We start from the raw sequence: 17,702 nt of genomic DNA on the forward strand, positions 1-17,702 counted from the left end.
AAAAACCCTGTTCTGCGACAGACCAAATAGAATAGTTTCCAATTAGGTTGTCTTTTAATAAAACAGTTTCTCTTGACATTTAATTTCTTTAATATAATAGCTTGTTTCTCCATGTTTTAAAAAAAGCAGGAGACATGACTCATTCATCTTTTTGAAACCTCAAGTATATTTCTGAGATTTTTCTGGAGCTCCATTAAGTATTTTTCAGGTTCCTTATTTGACCTTTCTAGTGCTTGTCTTGAGCTTACTCAAAGCAGATTATAGCAATAATTAATGAATACCAATAATCAATGTAATAGTAAGGAATAAATAAAGCAAAATTCACAACAGTATATTGTGTGAAATGGAACTTGCTGTGTGCCTCTGTCTTCACACACATAATAGGGTAGTCAACAACATCTGTGAAGCAATTGTGGATCAGGACAAGACATTATAGGAGTGTATTTAAAGTAATAAATTGTCTAAACTTTATTTGACATTCAACTGTTTTGAACGTGGTACGTGATAATTAATTAATAGCAGTTCCACTTATAATAATTATATATATAATGCTCACCTGAAGTGATATACAGAGGAAAGACAATCAGTTTTTCAGATCCTCCTCCTTTATGGAGGGGATGTTTTTTCCCCTTTATTTTTTTTTTTTTTTCTTTCCTGTCTGTTAGTGGTTTGTGTGTAGTTCCAAGAATTACTCATAGAGCATTACAGTTTTTATTCACATTAATTAATGGATGCTTGTAGTCTATGTTTGCTTTTTTTCTCATGCTTTGACAAAAAGGAAAAAAATTTCAGAATCAAACTATTAAAATATAATAATGGTTTATTAGAAATAATGCCATAGGAGGGTGAATGGGGTAGTTTGTACCTCTCATCACAAATGGCATCACTTGTTTTCAAACTTAGGTTGCAGGAAACATATTTGGTTTATATTTTGAAAGTATTTTTGCATTATAGTTTTTAAAGGGGATTTTGTTGGTGTTGATTTTAGTTTTTAAATTAATTCTGGTACTCAGAAGTACAAGAATACAACTTAAGAGATGGTAGTATTTTTTTCTCTGCATAAATGCCTCTACATCCTTGAGCTTCTTATATGTACTTTCATATACTGCCACAATTACAAAGTTGGCAGTATTTCAAGATAAAATATTTGCAATTGCCCAACTATTACCATTTATGCACTATTACAGAATTTCTCTAATATTACAGATAGTCTTTCCTATCTTTTAGTCAACTTAAAACAATTTCATTATAATGCTATCTGTTTTATGAGGTAGTCTGGGTGCATTTCAGAAAATACAGATTGCCAAAGAAACAATAAAAATGGAGCATGTAGACCATTTCCATCCTATGTCTCATGGCATGCTGTGAAAAGTACGAAATACTTTTTTTAAGCTATCACAGAGTTGAAGAATTGTTTTAGCAATATAAGTATAAACACTGTCTCATAACATCCAATGAATAACACATCCCTTAATTCTTATCACTTCGGTTACCTTTTTGTGTGCACTGATGCAGCTGTGAAGTTCTTTTGGTTGAATCTTAGATACCGAATTTAGCATTCACACTAACTTAGACAGATTTATTACATTCACTTGAGGGCTTTAGTTTTCAGATGTTACATTAATTTGATAAATTTATAGATGAAGTATTTAATTTTGACACTTGTTCTTGACTTTTTTTAATTTTTTCATGTGCGGCAACTTAGTATTTATCATATGCAATCAGGCCACTGCTCACCACTTCAGTTTTTACCTTAGGTAGTGACACAAAGCTGGTAATTTAGAGGATTAAAACCAAAACTCAGTGCATGAAAACTCGGATCATTAATTTGTGCAAGTCAGTGATGACTGTAAATTCCTTACTTCTGTAATAATCTTGCATTCTTTAATGTGAGCTTAAATTGTTATATCACATTGCATAGATTTAAAAAACTCATATTTTTTCCTAAGATTTTCCAGTCCTTTTAAAAACCTTCCCCCAGATCTTTGATTTGCTGCTGTTTGAGACTAAATTTAACATGTGATTGTACCAGCTGATTTCACACTACTTTAGGAAAAGTGGTCTTCTGTGTTTGGAAAAAATTAATTCTGTTTTCCCTGGTTTGTATAACTTGAGTGGGCCAAAAAGGAAAGAGTCATTGACTTTTGCTTCTGACAAGATAGTTTGCTTTTTTTTTCCCAACTTTTTTTTTTAAGTAAGTTGTCTTAATTCTTATGTCAATGCTGCCACATCTCTCTCCTATTTAGTAGTACATCCAGCAACACACACTGGAGAGGAAATGAGTGTTATTTATTCTCCAGTGTCCAAAGATCCCTTGGCATTGGATGAATTGCAGTGCAGGGCAGGGTTCAGAGTGTTAGGTGACCTGTGAAGCAGCAAATGTTTTTTTTTCCTTTTGATTAGGCTATGTCATTCTTCTTTTTTTTTTTTTTTTTTCTTTTTTGGTAAGTGATCAGAATATACTCCCCATTGCTGTGTTTGTGCCTGTTTTTCTAAGCTAGTTTTAGTCTCAAAAGTATAAATCTTTCCGTCCAGACTATATTGCCAAAAGGATGTCAGGTGTAATTGGGTTTTGATTTATTTATTTATTTATTTTGAGTATACATTAGGCTATGTGTATTATATGTACATCTTTTAGCATATTATTTAAGTTGTCTAGCACAAAGGTGGGTCTTTGGTTTTGATTGTTTATAACTTTACTAAACTTTATTCTTTTGGACTGAAATTTTTATTCCAGCTGCTTGCCTGAGGCTAAATATTGTTCATCTGTTTCCAAGAAAGAGACTAGGGAAATAATATGTTCTGCTTTGTTAAGCATGATACTAGGAATGGGTAGGAAAGGAAGGAAACTGGGAGAAGCCAGTGGAGAGAAGATAGGAACTAAGTGAGCAGAAAGGGGCAACAGTCAAGAGCTAGAAATTAATAAAACAGTTTGGTATGATGTCAAATTGAAGACAATTAGGCATATGGGCTTAATTTAGAGAAAATGGGTAGAAGGATATTCCCATATAAATATATTTATAATTTCCAAACTCTACTGTTCTTTCTCTGTTAGTCAACATCAGTGAAACCCATTGGACAATTTCTTATCTACATCCAGCTCCTCTGTCCATCTCCCAGCTCTGCATCCTGCTGGCTCTATGGCAGGGATCTTTATAGTAAATACAACAGGGCCAGAACACCAGCTTGAGCCCTGGTCTGCACTCATCCATCCCGCTTATTAATGTAGTCCCTGACACATTGGTGGTCTGGGCCAGCTAGTACTCTTCAAGACAGTACCTGAGGGAGTACATGCCAGGGGCCATTCCTGAAGGAGCAGTATGAACAAGATAAAATCAAGTTTGACCCCCTCCGCAGTTTTTCATCACTATCTCAGCATGCTTTTCACCATCAAATACTCCCATGCGCTGTCATGTCTTATCCCAGGACATGGCACACAAGCCTCTGTGAGTGGCTCCAGTCCACCCTTCTATTATTGCAGACACTTCAAACCAGAAAATAAAACAAACAAACAAAAAAAGAACAAAACCAAATAATAACTTTGCCTTAGAGCCTCCTGTTTACTATATGAGGCTCAGAGAAGACCTAAGTTGGTGCCATTTGACTTCAGGACTAAGAAATGTTCCCTGGGCCTATTTTATTTCAGTATTGATGTAGACAATGCACATTACTGGTGCTGTTAGTTAATTCAAAAGACAGAGATCTTTGTGATAAAGATGCAAAATCTGCTTATCATTCTTCTGTGTTCATGTTGGTTTGATGTCATATAGTGGGATTTCTCATTTTTGTAATTGCTAGCTTTCCTGCTCCCCCCAAAAAAAGTAAAATTGCTAAGGAAGCCATGTACTTGTGGAGCATGGTTTCCAATCAACTTATGTCTCATGATGGGCTCACGCTGCTACCTTTCCTTCTGTAAGAGCATGCAGCATTTCTCTGAACCATCCAGATATCTGTTTTCCCAGCATTTATAGAAATATTTGTTGGTCTTTGCCAACCTTGTTTGAAATCAGCCAAATAACTTTTGACTTCAAATGTTAACAGCAGGGATGCTCAGTCAGCATTATTCTACAGTATTTTGTCTTTAGGAACTGAGACTGAAAAATAAAGTGTTAGAAGAATATTGTTAAGGTGGCAAAGTTGAGCTGGAAAATTGAGACAGGGCTGTCTACATTTGTATAGGCAAGGCTATACTTATATGAGCAGACACTATCATGTGGTCAGAGCAGGCAGTGTTGTCAGAGCTCATTCGCTGTGATGTTAAACCTTTAGTTGTGAATCAAAGAAGCAGAAGATCTCCAGAAAGATTGGCTTCTTGAATGATATCCTGTAAAACTGAATTTTATTCCTACCAGTGCCACAAATTTCTAAGTCATTCTAGACAAGTCACACTAAACTTTTCACAAATCGTTCATTTAGGTATTCCTCATTTTCTGGAGGAACCTGAGATCTGAGGTTGTGCTACTTCTTGGTATGTCAGCCTAACTTCACTGAGGGTTACCCTGCATCAGAGATTGTCTAACATGAATTTTCTTCATCAATGGAAAAGGCGGTGAAATCCAAAAAAAGCGTTACAAAATGGTAAAACCCAACAATTTGCACTGAGAACTTACTGCAGGTCTCTGAGGGTTCCTCCCTCCTGCTGATTTCTGTTCAGAGGAAGGGCTTTCTTATCAGTTTGTCATTTCTCTCTTTGAAGACTCTTAGCGCTTCTCATAATTGATTATTACAATTGTCACTCAGGTGCTGATCATAGTGTGCCTCTTTCCACTGAAACACCTCAGCAACCTCTGTGCCATTGTACTTCAAAATGTTGTAAACAAAATGCCTTAGAGGCCAGCCACTATTCAGATGACTAAAAAGACCAATCTGGTTCTAGTGAAGTAAATGAGAATTACTGTAGATTTATTTTGTTTTAAAGGAACAAAGATGGCTCTGAACTTTTCTAAATTTAGAGATGAAATCCTGTTCCAACTGAAATGACTTAAGGTTTTGGATTTTTTAATTATTAGAATTTAACACTGATTTTTTGTGGCATATGATGGTTTTCATCCCTTCATCCATCAAAACTCAAAATAGTGGAATTCATCCATTCGTCTATTACTGATGTGGCAGTCCACTGTTTCTGTGTGTGTATGGAGAGAGTTCTATTATTAACAGAAAAAAAAAAAAAAAGCAATGTTAAGAATACTGCGTATATTTATAATTGAGACTTCTGAAATTCCTTTGAGTGTGATATGTCTTTCATCTGTTCCAGCTACTGGTAAGGAATAAAGTTTCTTAAAACAACTGCTGAGTTAGGATTTGAAAGATCTTTCCTGTATTCTTTCTTGTTCTAATTATAACTTGTTATCAAGTTACATGTTTATATATATGCTTATGCTTTATCCAAAACACTTATTCACCTAAAGGATCTGAAGAAACAAAAATTTCACATAAGGCAATATCACCTTGAGTGCATCATTAGTTTCATAAAGATGGGCAGTGTCTTCCCTAAGACTGAATAACTCCTTGTAAAAATGTAGTGTCTTTTTTCAAGAGAGTATTTTCTGGAGACTAAAAGTGTACTTTGAAGTGCCCTAAATTTTAAAATGGTACTTGATGCAGAAAGTGGCTGCTCTAGGCTTCTTTGATACCTATGGTTTATATTTTGCAAGAGGTCCCTGTGTTATAAATACATTATTTTAATTATTAATCACATTTTATTATTGTTTTATCAATCATTTTGTCATCTTTTCAATAACTGCTACTGTTGTGCAGTACTGAAAACTTTTTAGTTAAACAAGTTCAGAAGGAGAAGAAAAAATAGGTTCTTATGTGTCAAGGCAGAGACAAAAACTGGGGTAGTCCTGTATTTGTGCTCTTTATTGTGATGTGTTTATTGTATATCAGTAAATGTCTTCAACATTGATACCACTTTCAGTTTTTATACTTGTATGTCACTGATGTATATTTATATTACAAACATTACTTGAATAAAAACGTTCTTCACTGCGTGTACACTACACTGGAGTCTACTACTCATTTAGTTCAATTCTTTCTATATTCTCACACAGCTGACAAAAGTAATCTACTTCTTGTAGTCAGTAATGCAAAGTTTAAATTGGAAACTCAGATCCTCATGTCTTAAAAATAATTCCCTAACATTTTAGATCTACTAATCAGGTTATCAGAGTGGGGAAATTAAGGACTGTGATGTGGCATCACCTTGTTTCCATGATTAACTTACCTTCCCAGGTTTTCAAGGAGATTCTACTGCAGATGAGGTCTAAAGCATTAACTTTAATGGATTAATCAAGATGAAAGAGAGAGAGTGATCTGTCCAAATGTGCATTGATTCATCTCAAAAACACTTAAAAATGAGAATGCTACCAAAAGCCCAGCAGTTGTAGATTTATCAGTATATAAAACCTGAGAGACCAATTCATTCTGAATTGTCAGATTAGCAGATCAGACGCCATTTTCAAACCCAATTAGATGTGTTCCTTAAACAAGGAGAAAGTCATTTCTCTAAGGGCAGATTTTATCAAGTGCTTCTCAATCGTTTCTGGGATTAATGCTAAGTAATAAGTAGATTTATCACATTATTAACTTACTAATACCGTATCAAACAAGCATCGCTCTCCTTTGCCCTCCTGTAATAGATACAAGTCTGATGTCATGCTTATTTTTGTTAAAAATTTTAATTAAAATTCCAGACATAAAGAAGAGAAAGTGCTCTGGGCTTGCTAGGTTGTATTTGTATTTTAATTTTAACATCAGTGTTCTTGTTTTTGTTTTATATATCTTTTCTCTAATATCTGTGATTGCACTTACTTTTGAGTGTCCAGTTTTGCTTTTCTACAGGCAGGTGGCTGCCTTTCACTGCGTGTCAGTACCTTTCTTCAAACACAAGCTGATCATCAGCCAGTATTAGGAAGGTACAACTTTTTGTGATAAAATATTGCGTAGTTGTCCAAGGGATAGGACTGGCAGAAGGAGAAGAGACCGTTTCTTTCATAGCTTTTGGAATGAGGCATGGTCAGAAATAGCTTTGTGGTTGCTGCATCTTTAGAACAGCAACTTTCCTTTGGGAAACATATAAATTATAAATTTTTTACTTTTTTTTGTAGACTGGACAGATAGCTTTCTGTGAGTACTACTCTTTTACGTTTGTATGAATTGATTTTATAAGAAGGTGAAGTGCCAAACTCTTTAACAAGAGGGACAAATATGACACTTAAGTATATCATTAAAACTTTAATAAATTATTGGCAACACGCTGATACTCTTGGAAAAGAACAGCATTGGTATATCATAATTACATCCTTTTTCCAGATTTAGTCCTGTTCTTTCTCTGTTTAAGGAGTTTTTTTTAATATTGTTATTAAGTTTTCAACAGCTGTGAGTCAGAACACTGAGCCCTGATTCACACAACATTTGATGGTTCAAAGAAAAGTCTTTTGCTTTGCTGCAAACTATTGTTTATTAGCAATGTTGAGGGAACTAAAAGATAGGCTGAAAAATCTAAGAATTGAGGCGTGATCAAATCAAGTATTTGAGTTTCCAGAACAGTCAAAGCTCCTTTTATTGTTAGAATAGGGAAAAAAGAGAGTTAGGTGCCAGGTTGTAGCTCTTTTGCAACAGCAAGAAAACCTAATCTTACATTTTGCAGCTCCACAATTTTGCTGCCTCATTTAGACGTGGAGTGGCGGTTCTGAGTTACTGTTTAGTCTCTCACAGTCCTAGTAATACTGCCTGAACTGTAGAGTAGTTTTTTTGTAGAAGTGGACAAACCAACTTCCATTAGAGCATATTTAATTCATCTGTTGGGTCTGTACATTATACATTGGAGTAATACTGGCGGAAACAATACCTAGTTAGTAGCTTTCATGTTTATGATGCCATGTCTTTCATGGTTATGTTTATTAATTATGCATTTAAAGATACACTTTTTATTCTCCTTGGCTCCCTGTTGTCTCTCCATGTCACAAATTGTCATTTCAGGACAAGGTACTCGGCAGTGTCAGAATCACAGTCATGGTCATAGTCATTATCACAGATGTCAGAATCAGGCCAGGAATAGTCAGGATATTTTAAATAAAATCTTTTTTTTGGTTTACCTAGTCTCACAATAAGGTTTTAGTTTCCATTTTCGCACTTCCAATAATCCAGTGTATTTTAGAACAGCTGTAGCACTGGAAAGTTTAGGATATTGGGTCACTTTTTCTGGTATTTGATGTCGGTTGCATTGTTTTCAGCATGATGACAGATAAACGATAACAGGAATGGAGAATGTACTGTGGCTGTTTTATAAGGTGGTCCTGAAGAGCAAGTGAGGTGTGTGTGAAGCATCATGGGCAAGACAAGTGTTGAATCTATAGTTGGCTGGTTGCAAGACCATGTGGAAAGTGCTGTCTCCCCTTTTAAAGGAAAAGGAAAATTCATTGCATTTTACCTGATATTGTAAGATTATACATATGTGTTTGTTTTTGCATGTGTGTAATATCTAGATTTGTTTTGGAAATACTTAGATTTGCTGTATCATGTGAGGCAGAGTACTGAGGTATGCTGCCTAGTCTTTGATTCTGATCTGGTTTAGGTATCTAAAAAGAGACGCTTCTGGGCATCAGGAACTCTAGTTATGCTACAACTGCACAGGGCTGCACAACTTGGATAGAAATTTCTTCTAAGGCTTACAATATCACTTGTCTGGATCTAGCCCAGTGGGACCTTCAGTTACTCTTAAGGCACTTTGTCTAGTTCTTTTTCTTTTTTTTCCTGAAGTGTAAACTTTCCTCTGAGACTTTCAGTTGTAAAGATTATACATTATTAGCCTCATTAAGAAACCAACAGGGAACTTGCTGGAAAATAAGCTCAGATGAATGAATTACCATAATTATTAATTTATTTTATGCTTGAAGACTGTGTTACCCTCCTATCTTTTCAGAAAGCAGCAGTCAGCTTGCTTTCGTTTTGTCTGTTTGTTTTTCTGAAACAGCTGTACAGGATTGTAAGCCATTTTGTTCTCTGTAGAACAATGCTGTAGATCTCTGTCTTTGTACTTAGGTTTGAGTCATTTTTCCTTGCATCAGTCTTATTTTTAATGTACAACATCTTAATGCAAGGTGCTGGAAGTGCATGATTTATTTGTGATAGTCTACTGCAGTGTAGGATTTTATTTGCTTTATTAATAGATACTCATCACCTTTACCTTTGCTGTGGGAGGTGAAAGAGCTTAATTCTCTCTGACTCAAACAGTACTAATCTGCAAACACAATTGAGCCAGGAGATATTATTTGTCATTCCTCTGTACAAACTCAGGCTGAAAAAGATATAGATATTAATATTTCAAGATAAAAATATTTAACTAACATCCCATAACTTTTTTTTTTTTTTCCCTAAGTCTGTGAGGGATCTAAAAGTGTGTTATTATACAGCATTTATGGTTTTGTTTTTTTTATTTATTGCCATGACATTAACTGTAATAATAAACTAAAGGTCAGTAAATCAAAATCTCTTACCTTTTCTTGATTAGTTTATGACAATTCTGCCCTCTCAAAGGCTTTGACAGTATGGTGAGAATGAAAACATCAATTTGTATGCAATTTTTATTTTCTGAATAATATTCTATGAAGCTAACTATGGACAAGTGACATCTAGAACTGTACACACTTAGAAGGGTAATTAATTTTCAAAGGAAAAGACAAGTAGGGTGGAACGATGAAAGAAAGAAGGAAAGAGGAAAGGAGGAAGGGAGAAAATAGACCTAGAGTCTCTCGTTTCTTTTTCAACGTAAGGCAGTGCCTGCCCCCTTAAAAGGACTGTGGCTAGATGCTTTGGTTCTTAGTTACTATTTAGTTCCTATTTGTAAGATGTTAAGTTAAGGAAGAACAGTAAGTTTCTAAAGAAAGATCACAATATTTGTGTATCAGAAAGATACACATCAAAGTAGTGTATGAAAACCATACTAATACTGTACGAAAGCCATATTAATTTTGGACACATCATTTCTCACCACAATTTCTTTTATGTTTCCCTCAAATCTCATTTTCCGCTTGACTATAAATGTGACAGATTCTTTGCTGAGTCTGTGGTGTGTTGTGATGGGCTGCTGGCTCATTTATGAGTTACCTTACCTCAGTTAATTAATCCTGCATAGAGCTCCTTTTCACCTTTGCTTTTATATAAAGTTATCCCAGAGAATTGGTTCAAGTAAACAGAAGACTCCACCTTCAGAGAATTGAAAAAAACACTTCTCACAGCATATTAGAATAGTGAGGAACGGTGAAAAGGAGGTGGCCATAAATACACCATTCAGATGACCTCAGTTACCCATATGAATGACAACTGAATAGCAGTATTGAATAGGCATGTTATGGAAGTTAGACTCCTACCTTGTTACTAGAACGCTATGTTTATTTTATCGATATACACATTTTGCAAGTCTGCATTTATTTGTGCATTGATATTTTGACTAATCCATATTAATGAAATTATATACAGAAAACTGTAACTTAATTACCTGGTAAGCAGGAGTGATGCATTGCAAAGTCATCTTAATGTACTTGCACGTCCTCGGAGACTATTGGCAGCATCTGTTAATCTACTCACCATTGTATTAGTAGTGATTGGCAAAACCAGCAAAAAACAAGCCCTCCCTCCTATCATTCACATAGTTGTAAGTATGTATTGCATTTAACTTTACACTGGGAAGAAGTTTGAAATAGAATTCAATGATACATAGTTGATAGAAGAATGAAACCCTTTTTGTGTGTGTTTGAAAACATATCCCTCCTATTTTTAGTTTTCTTTTGAAATTTTCATTATTAGGAAGTCATAAATTCAGAGTAAAACTAGTTAGATCTACTGAGCATATCCTTGGGTCCTTCCAAGCACACCTTTGAAGAATGACAAAGATAGCAAACTGCTTATTCTTCCTTCAGCACTGAAAAACCATGGTTCAAATCACAGCTGTGGTCAGAGAGGTCAGATTCTTCTACTACCTGTCTTCAACATAGTAAGTCATTATATGAAGCAAAGAATTAATAGTTGTAATGCCTAATATCGTATTTGCATTTGACGATGTATTTCATCATAGTTCAGTTTCGTAGTACATTCCCAAACAGTGATCATGGCATTGCAATGACATACATGGGAAAAAAACATACTTAGAGACAAGAAAGTCAATGCAGACAAAGATATAATTAGAAAAATCTTTGTGTTTGTTAGCATATATGCTACAATTCTAGGGATGACGGATGACTTCACTTGCAGTAGGAACTGATAAACACTGGGGAATTTGATAGGGTCCTACCTGAATTAGAAGAGTTGAATGATCCTTATTCTCTCTCCTCTCTCTCTCTTTCTTTCTTGTTTTACTTTTTCTTTTTGGGGAAAAAGAGGCTTAGGAATTGTAACCTAAAAGGGAGAGAAAAAAAATCAATTTTACAAATAGGAAATTGTAGCCTAAGATTTATGGACCTTGTTAATTACCAATCATCCTTTAATGCTAAAAGCGACACTTGTGGACATTTTTAATCTTTGAAGTGTTAGGGTTTGGGGGTTTTTGAGGGGTTTGGGGGTGGTGTATTTTCTTGTCAAAACAACAAGGAAAATTAAAGTCTGAAATTACAGACCATCTAGCAAATTATAGACCACCCATCACATCTTGTAATATGGCATGTGATACTGTGATATGTCCATTCTAGAAAAAAAGTGTTTTTTAAAAAACTTCCTGATCTTACTATTTACACATATTTCTTGACCTGGTCCTTTTTTTCTTTTAATCCCTTTTAATCACTTCTGTATATTGCAATCTTCAAAGTGATACTAAGGGTAAACCAAGGTAAGTGAAATGAAGAGGATGCTTATGATGGAGTTCAGCTTGTACAGAAGTGAGTGTGCATATAAGTCTACATCAAATACTCATTATACAAGCAGAACACACTGCTTTGAGTTTCTAGAAATAATCATGAGGACTGAAAATGTTATTAATTCCAGAACAGTTCCAGTGTTTTAGTATACAGAAATACTGCATATTTTTTTTCTTTTTGAGGAAACTGGAGATTTTCTGACAATGAATACACCTACAGCTTCTAGTTCTATTACCTTTTGTAGACGAGTATTCTTTTGATAAGTGCAGTTTAAAGAAGACACACACTTAATTGGTACAGAAATCTATTCTCAGATTGTAGTACAGGTGGGCTTCATGAGAAAATAAGGCAGATGGTAGGAGCAACTTCTTTATGAGCTAAATTGTTCCTATGTAAGATTTTAAAAAGCTTTCATCCTTTTTAGCCCTATTAGAGGGCATAGTTCCAGCTTTCCTGATCTTTTTAGTAATATTTAAAGTAAAAACCATTTCAGAAGTGACAGGAAAAAAGTGATGTCATATCTTTGCTTCCCCAGCATGTACCAAGTTATCTTGAGGAGTTCGTTATGCAATGGCCATTAAGAAATTCTGGAGAGCGTGATGCTAGAACAGCTGCAAGGGCTCTACCAGTGTAATTCCGTACCAGTCAGCCCCTATCAGGATTGTCATAACATGCTATTTATTGTTAAAGGAAAAACACTGTTTAGATAACTAAATGACTGACACAAGACACTTGATCTTTGTAGGTGTCCTGGCCAGTCTGTGCCTTGTGCAAGTCAAGATTGGGTTTGTCACAATTGTCTATGGTCAGCATTCACTGCATGTGCAAATTCTCCTTTGCAAAATACAGCAATCCTAACTGTTAAAGCTGCACCCCTGCAATGAAAGCTGCACAGAAAGCAGCTGTGCAGGAAAGAGGTGCTTAGGATTTGTTTGTGGCTAAATGGTCCTAATGTTTACAAGTAAAATGCAGCCCTTTGTCTTCTATACCAAACACAGGTAAAAGTACATTAGAACCATCCATAAGATGAAACAAAGCAAACAATACACCATTCAAGAATACGTGTAAATAATTTCAGTCCTTAAGAATGGATGTGAACAAAATACCAGATTTTCATTTTCAGTCAGTCACTGTGTTATACTACCCTGTCAGGCCACAACCTGACCAGCATAAACTAAGAAAGTGGCTAATTTGAAAAAAAGAATTTCTTTAAAAAGCAGTTAGTTTTTGATGTTGTGATTGTCTTTGTCTAGTAAGAACTGGAATTTAAAGTCATTCTGTGTTAGCTAATAATTCAGCCTTATGCTAATAGGAGTCACTTTTTCAACTGAGAATGACAGTATGTACTATAAAAAATCATGTGAGAGCAGCACATCAAAATGAATGAAAGGAGAAATGATCTTCCTTTATTCACTTCTAGCCATATCTTTCCTTCATCCGTTGTTCGGTGCTTTCATATGCACTTTTCAACTCATTTGCAAAGGACTAGATCATGGAATGTCACAAAGACATAAAAAAGTATCAGTAAAACCAGTATCAGATTTTAATATGGATCCATGAATACACTTTTTTGCATAAAATATCATTACCTGAGTCAATAGAATGTGTTGTTCGGTGTAACAGACATTCTTTACTGCTGTACAAGTCAGATCTTAGCCTTCAATAGCTCAATTATTTCAATAGCATTTAGATCCCTTCTTCTTGTACAACACTTAATACAAGTACTTACGTATTCATCATTTGACTCTTCATTTTGTTTATGTTTAAAATAATAAATCAGTCTAGATGCAGGGAGATCTCAAATCTGTGTATTTGATTTTAAAAACTCCAAACATTTTTTAAATGCACTTCCTTCTTAAGAAGCAGGTTATTTTAAAGAATTAGAATTAATAACAAACCATAACTATAGTTTCTAAAATTTTGAAGAGGATGAAAGTAATTTATATCAAATGGGATTCTGAAGACAGTGGGGTTTTGTCTCCTGAATTGTGACATCCATAAACTAAAAGCTTTCTTTCAGTTCATAAGAACACAGCTACACCATTAACACTTTCTCCTTAGTCTGACAAATCTATTCCATAACTGTACTTCTCAGATATCCCAGCATACAAAATATAAACCTGAGATTTCAGCTGAAATATCTTTTCAGACTTCTTGGATGACCTTGGACAGGTGGACTTGGATTCATCTCCCTTAACTTCAGACGACTGCACCTCAGCTAATCATCCTAAACTCCCTCTATTCGCTGGAGAGAAATGGGCACTGCTGGACTTGGTTCATCTGAACTGTTTCAGACAGCCACTTTTAGATGAGATGAATGTCTGAAGTTGCACAGGATATATTCCATCCCCTTTGTTGCATTGCCCTTCTGGGAAATGAAGAAAACGGTTCTGTTCCATAACTGCCATATGAACATATAAGAAGGGATAAATAATAGTAAGAGGTGACTAAACCTTGATAGTCCATCAACCCCAAAAGATTCTGATTTATCTGTCCCCATAAATGTGCAGCAGTACAGACAATGAGTCAAACAAGAGGGAAGGTACAGAAACAGGATGAGTAATACATGACTGTAGACTAGGAGATTGATCTAAAGTGCTGATGCACTCCATGAAGCATAGCAGGATAGGACAGCTGAAAACTAAAATGTGGCAGGATCATTCTGCCAAATAAGGATTATTTTGGATTAAGAGTAGGGTGATAGAAGTTGAAATGTAGATAGAAAAGAAGGTGGTATAGAATGCCATAAATAAGCATATGCAGAGAATACATATTTTTCTTAGTTATTGTAATCTGTTGATACATTTAGTGAGAAATAATTTCATAATGATTTTTTTAAATTTGTACTGCTAAGAAAAACTAGTTCTATGTGTTATGCTGATCACATTTATGGATGGTAACTGTTGAAGGACAATGTAAAATCCTGCGTTACATAGTAAAGCTTGTTCCTCACTCTCTGGAAGAGCTTGAACTCTCAATTTCAAGACATTCTGTTAAGAAACTTTTCTCCTGGTTACACTGCTTCTCATTACAGAAATCCTCTGTGTAGCACTCAACCAAATCTGTCATTTAGAACACTAGCTTCTGGAGATTATTATTATATAATAAATTAGAAGACACTGTTCTTCTGACCATATGGACATGTGGTTTATATTAGTTTCTCAAAATGAGAAAACAGAATAACCTGGGGTACTAATGAAAAACTAGGACTTCAAGGTCTCTAACCTGCAATCTACATTTCAATATGTATAATCGCAAATTATCTTGGCTGTCCTGTATGTAAAAGTACAACATATGAATTGAAATATGATAAAATATTAGCCTTGGACATAGTGTGAAAATTACTTGCATGGCATTTCATTTGCACGTAAAGCTACAATCTGTACTGATTAACTACATTAACAAGATCTTTCTCATATTTCTATGCCCATGTGAAACTCCACTATTAAATTACTCTCCTTTTCATGCATAGCCCTAATGGATGTTAACCAATGCTAAGTGTAAGGCCTCCTGAGAGTTCATGTGAAAAGTTCCTGGGTAGCTGATGGGCTTCTTCAGAGCAGAGTTCAGAAAACAAAGTTCATACTCTGGAGGGGGTCTTCTCTTCTTTGTGAGGGAAGGGAGATTAGTCCTCCAGTGGGATAATCTAAAGTTAACAGCCTAAAGTTTATAGCTGATTTCCTCTCTTCTTCGCTCTGTTGTTACCCAGTTTTAAGAGAGGATTACTCAGCTAGTGAATTGCACTCCTCAAGGAATATACAGAGATCTGTCAGGGGATCCTATTTTACTCTCTAAAAACAAAACTTTTTGTAACTCCTCATAATTTTTTGCTTTTAAATCAAGCAGTCACTATCAGGGTTATTTTTTTGTTTGTGGGTTGGGTTTTTTTGGGGTTGGGTTGGGGTTTTTGGGAGGGTTGGTTTTTTTTTCTGTTGTTTTGTTTTTTTCATATGCACATACTCCATGCAATATCTATAGGCTTATTGTTGTTATCAATACTTAAACCAAACCACAAAACTTTTTGCTGTAGTAAAACATCAGGGCACCAAAACTTTTCATCACTCAAGTAAGGCCTGACAAAGTGAAAAGAATGTAAAGAATATGGAAAGGTGGATTTTTTTTTTTTCTTCTTTTTTCTTTACCAGTGAAAAATAAATGGAGTTCTTAGGTAAAGGTTGCTGAAGCTGCCTTCATGACATTGATTGACTGACTCCGTTGTAGTTGGTTGGTTACATTTCAAGGCTAAAACCAAAGCTTCTCTGGAGAGTATGGGAATTAGGTCTGTATATGTAGTGAGCCAAGGATTACAATTTAATAGATATTATATTCTTTCCCATGGATGATTCTCTAGATGCACTTCTATATTGAAGATAAATGAATAGTAAAACGGCCTTTTTTGTTGTTGTTAACAAATTCAGAAGCGGTTTATCAGATCTTTTCTTCTCCAAGAGTGTGAGAGGGTTGAAAATTCAGTAACATACAATCAAAGTGTCAGATTAGCAGAACTGGAAATGTGAATACCCTTTTTAACAAAAAAAGACAAAAGCCTAAAATCAAATAGTTGCTCAGCCTGTGCCAATAGCAAATTTCTCACTGACTCATATAAAACCAAGCTTTTATGTCTTGTTTTCTCACAGAATAGGCAATGTCCATTTATTGCATTTGTTGGCATATTCTACCAGAATTTGCTTTGAACTAGGTATCATTTGATGTTAGATTTTTTTTTTCTGTCCAACAATATTATAATAATTACTACATTTCAATTTTTGAAGGTTTGTGTTAGACTGGTGACATTGTTAATACTAAATAATCAGGTTTTATTTCATTATTAAGGTTAAATATTTTAAAATATTTTGCCAAGATACAAAATTCTTAGCAGTATTTAGAAAAGAGTATACCCATAAAATTCATGACTGCTGTCCCACAACGAGATGTGATTACTGCATTCCAACAAAATGCTGTTTTTACTCATAAGTATGGTATACAATACAATGTTCTGATGGTTTTTCCCTTTAGTATTATATCTACCAGCTTTTAGTATAATTTCATGCTATATAGTACCTGCAGAAGTGTGATTATTCACTCATACTGTTCACCATTCACTTAAGCAAATAGCCTCTAGTCATCATTTTGAAAGTAGATGTGAAGAAGATTGCATTTCCATAATTAAAACTAAAAATCAAATCCCTCTTCTGTCTTCATTTTTGAATTGCTGCTGTCAAACTGTACAAATGTACCAAAGAAAAATGATTGACATACTTAAAAAAAATCATTCACAATACTTAGTCTTGGATGAATAAAGTAGAATATTACAAATTGTTATTTCGTCATTCTAATTAGATTATCAAATCCTTAATGCTTTAATGCTTTACATGGGTATACTATGGCATAGCAATCATAAATTCCGTGCATTTTTATACTGCTAAGCATATGTAGGATAGCTAATAAGTAGCTCAACAATCAATGTAATCATGCAATTAAATCTTGAAAAGTAATATATTTTCATGGTAGCTATTTAAAAAAAAAAAAATCAGGATTATGCTCATTAAAACTAAACTAGCTTCCAGTATCTGTCTTGTCTTGTGTGGATGGAACCTGACTACTTGGCAATGTTTTTCTTTCTTGTATCTAGCTGTTACTGTGTTGTAGATTGAAAGTGCTGTTTGTTTGTATATTTTATTTTACTCATGATACTTTCTTTGACTTCCAATTAACATTTATTCAACATTTCAGGCCGCACTGATATGTCCTTTTGAAACAATTGCAACTTTAATAGGGCACAGAGCTGACATTTGTCTACAGATCAAACCAATTTCAGAGTCAGAGTTTTGGTTTCAAATTATAGTCTGA

At 34.7% G+C, this 17,702-nt stretch overlaps 1 protein-coding gene across 1 annotated transcript in view; it reads left to right on the top strand.

Annotated features, from left to right (window-relative positions):
- TAFA5 (TAFA chemokine like family member 5) overlaps nt 1–17,702 on the top strand; it is a 363,876-nt gene that overhangs the window by 286,493 nt on the left and 59,681 nt on the right. The gene's annotated exons all lie outside the window — the stretch shown is intronic.

Source organism: Pelecanus crispus, chromosome 1 (assembly GCF_030463565.1).
Source record: "Pelecanus crispus isolate bPelCri1 chromosome 1, bPelCri1.pri, whole genome shotgun sequence".
Classification (NCBI taxonomy): domain Eukaryota; kingdom Metazoa; phylum Chordata; class Aves; order Pelecaniformes; family Pelecanidae; genus Pelecanus; species Pelecanus crispus.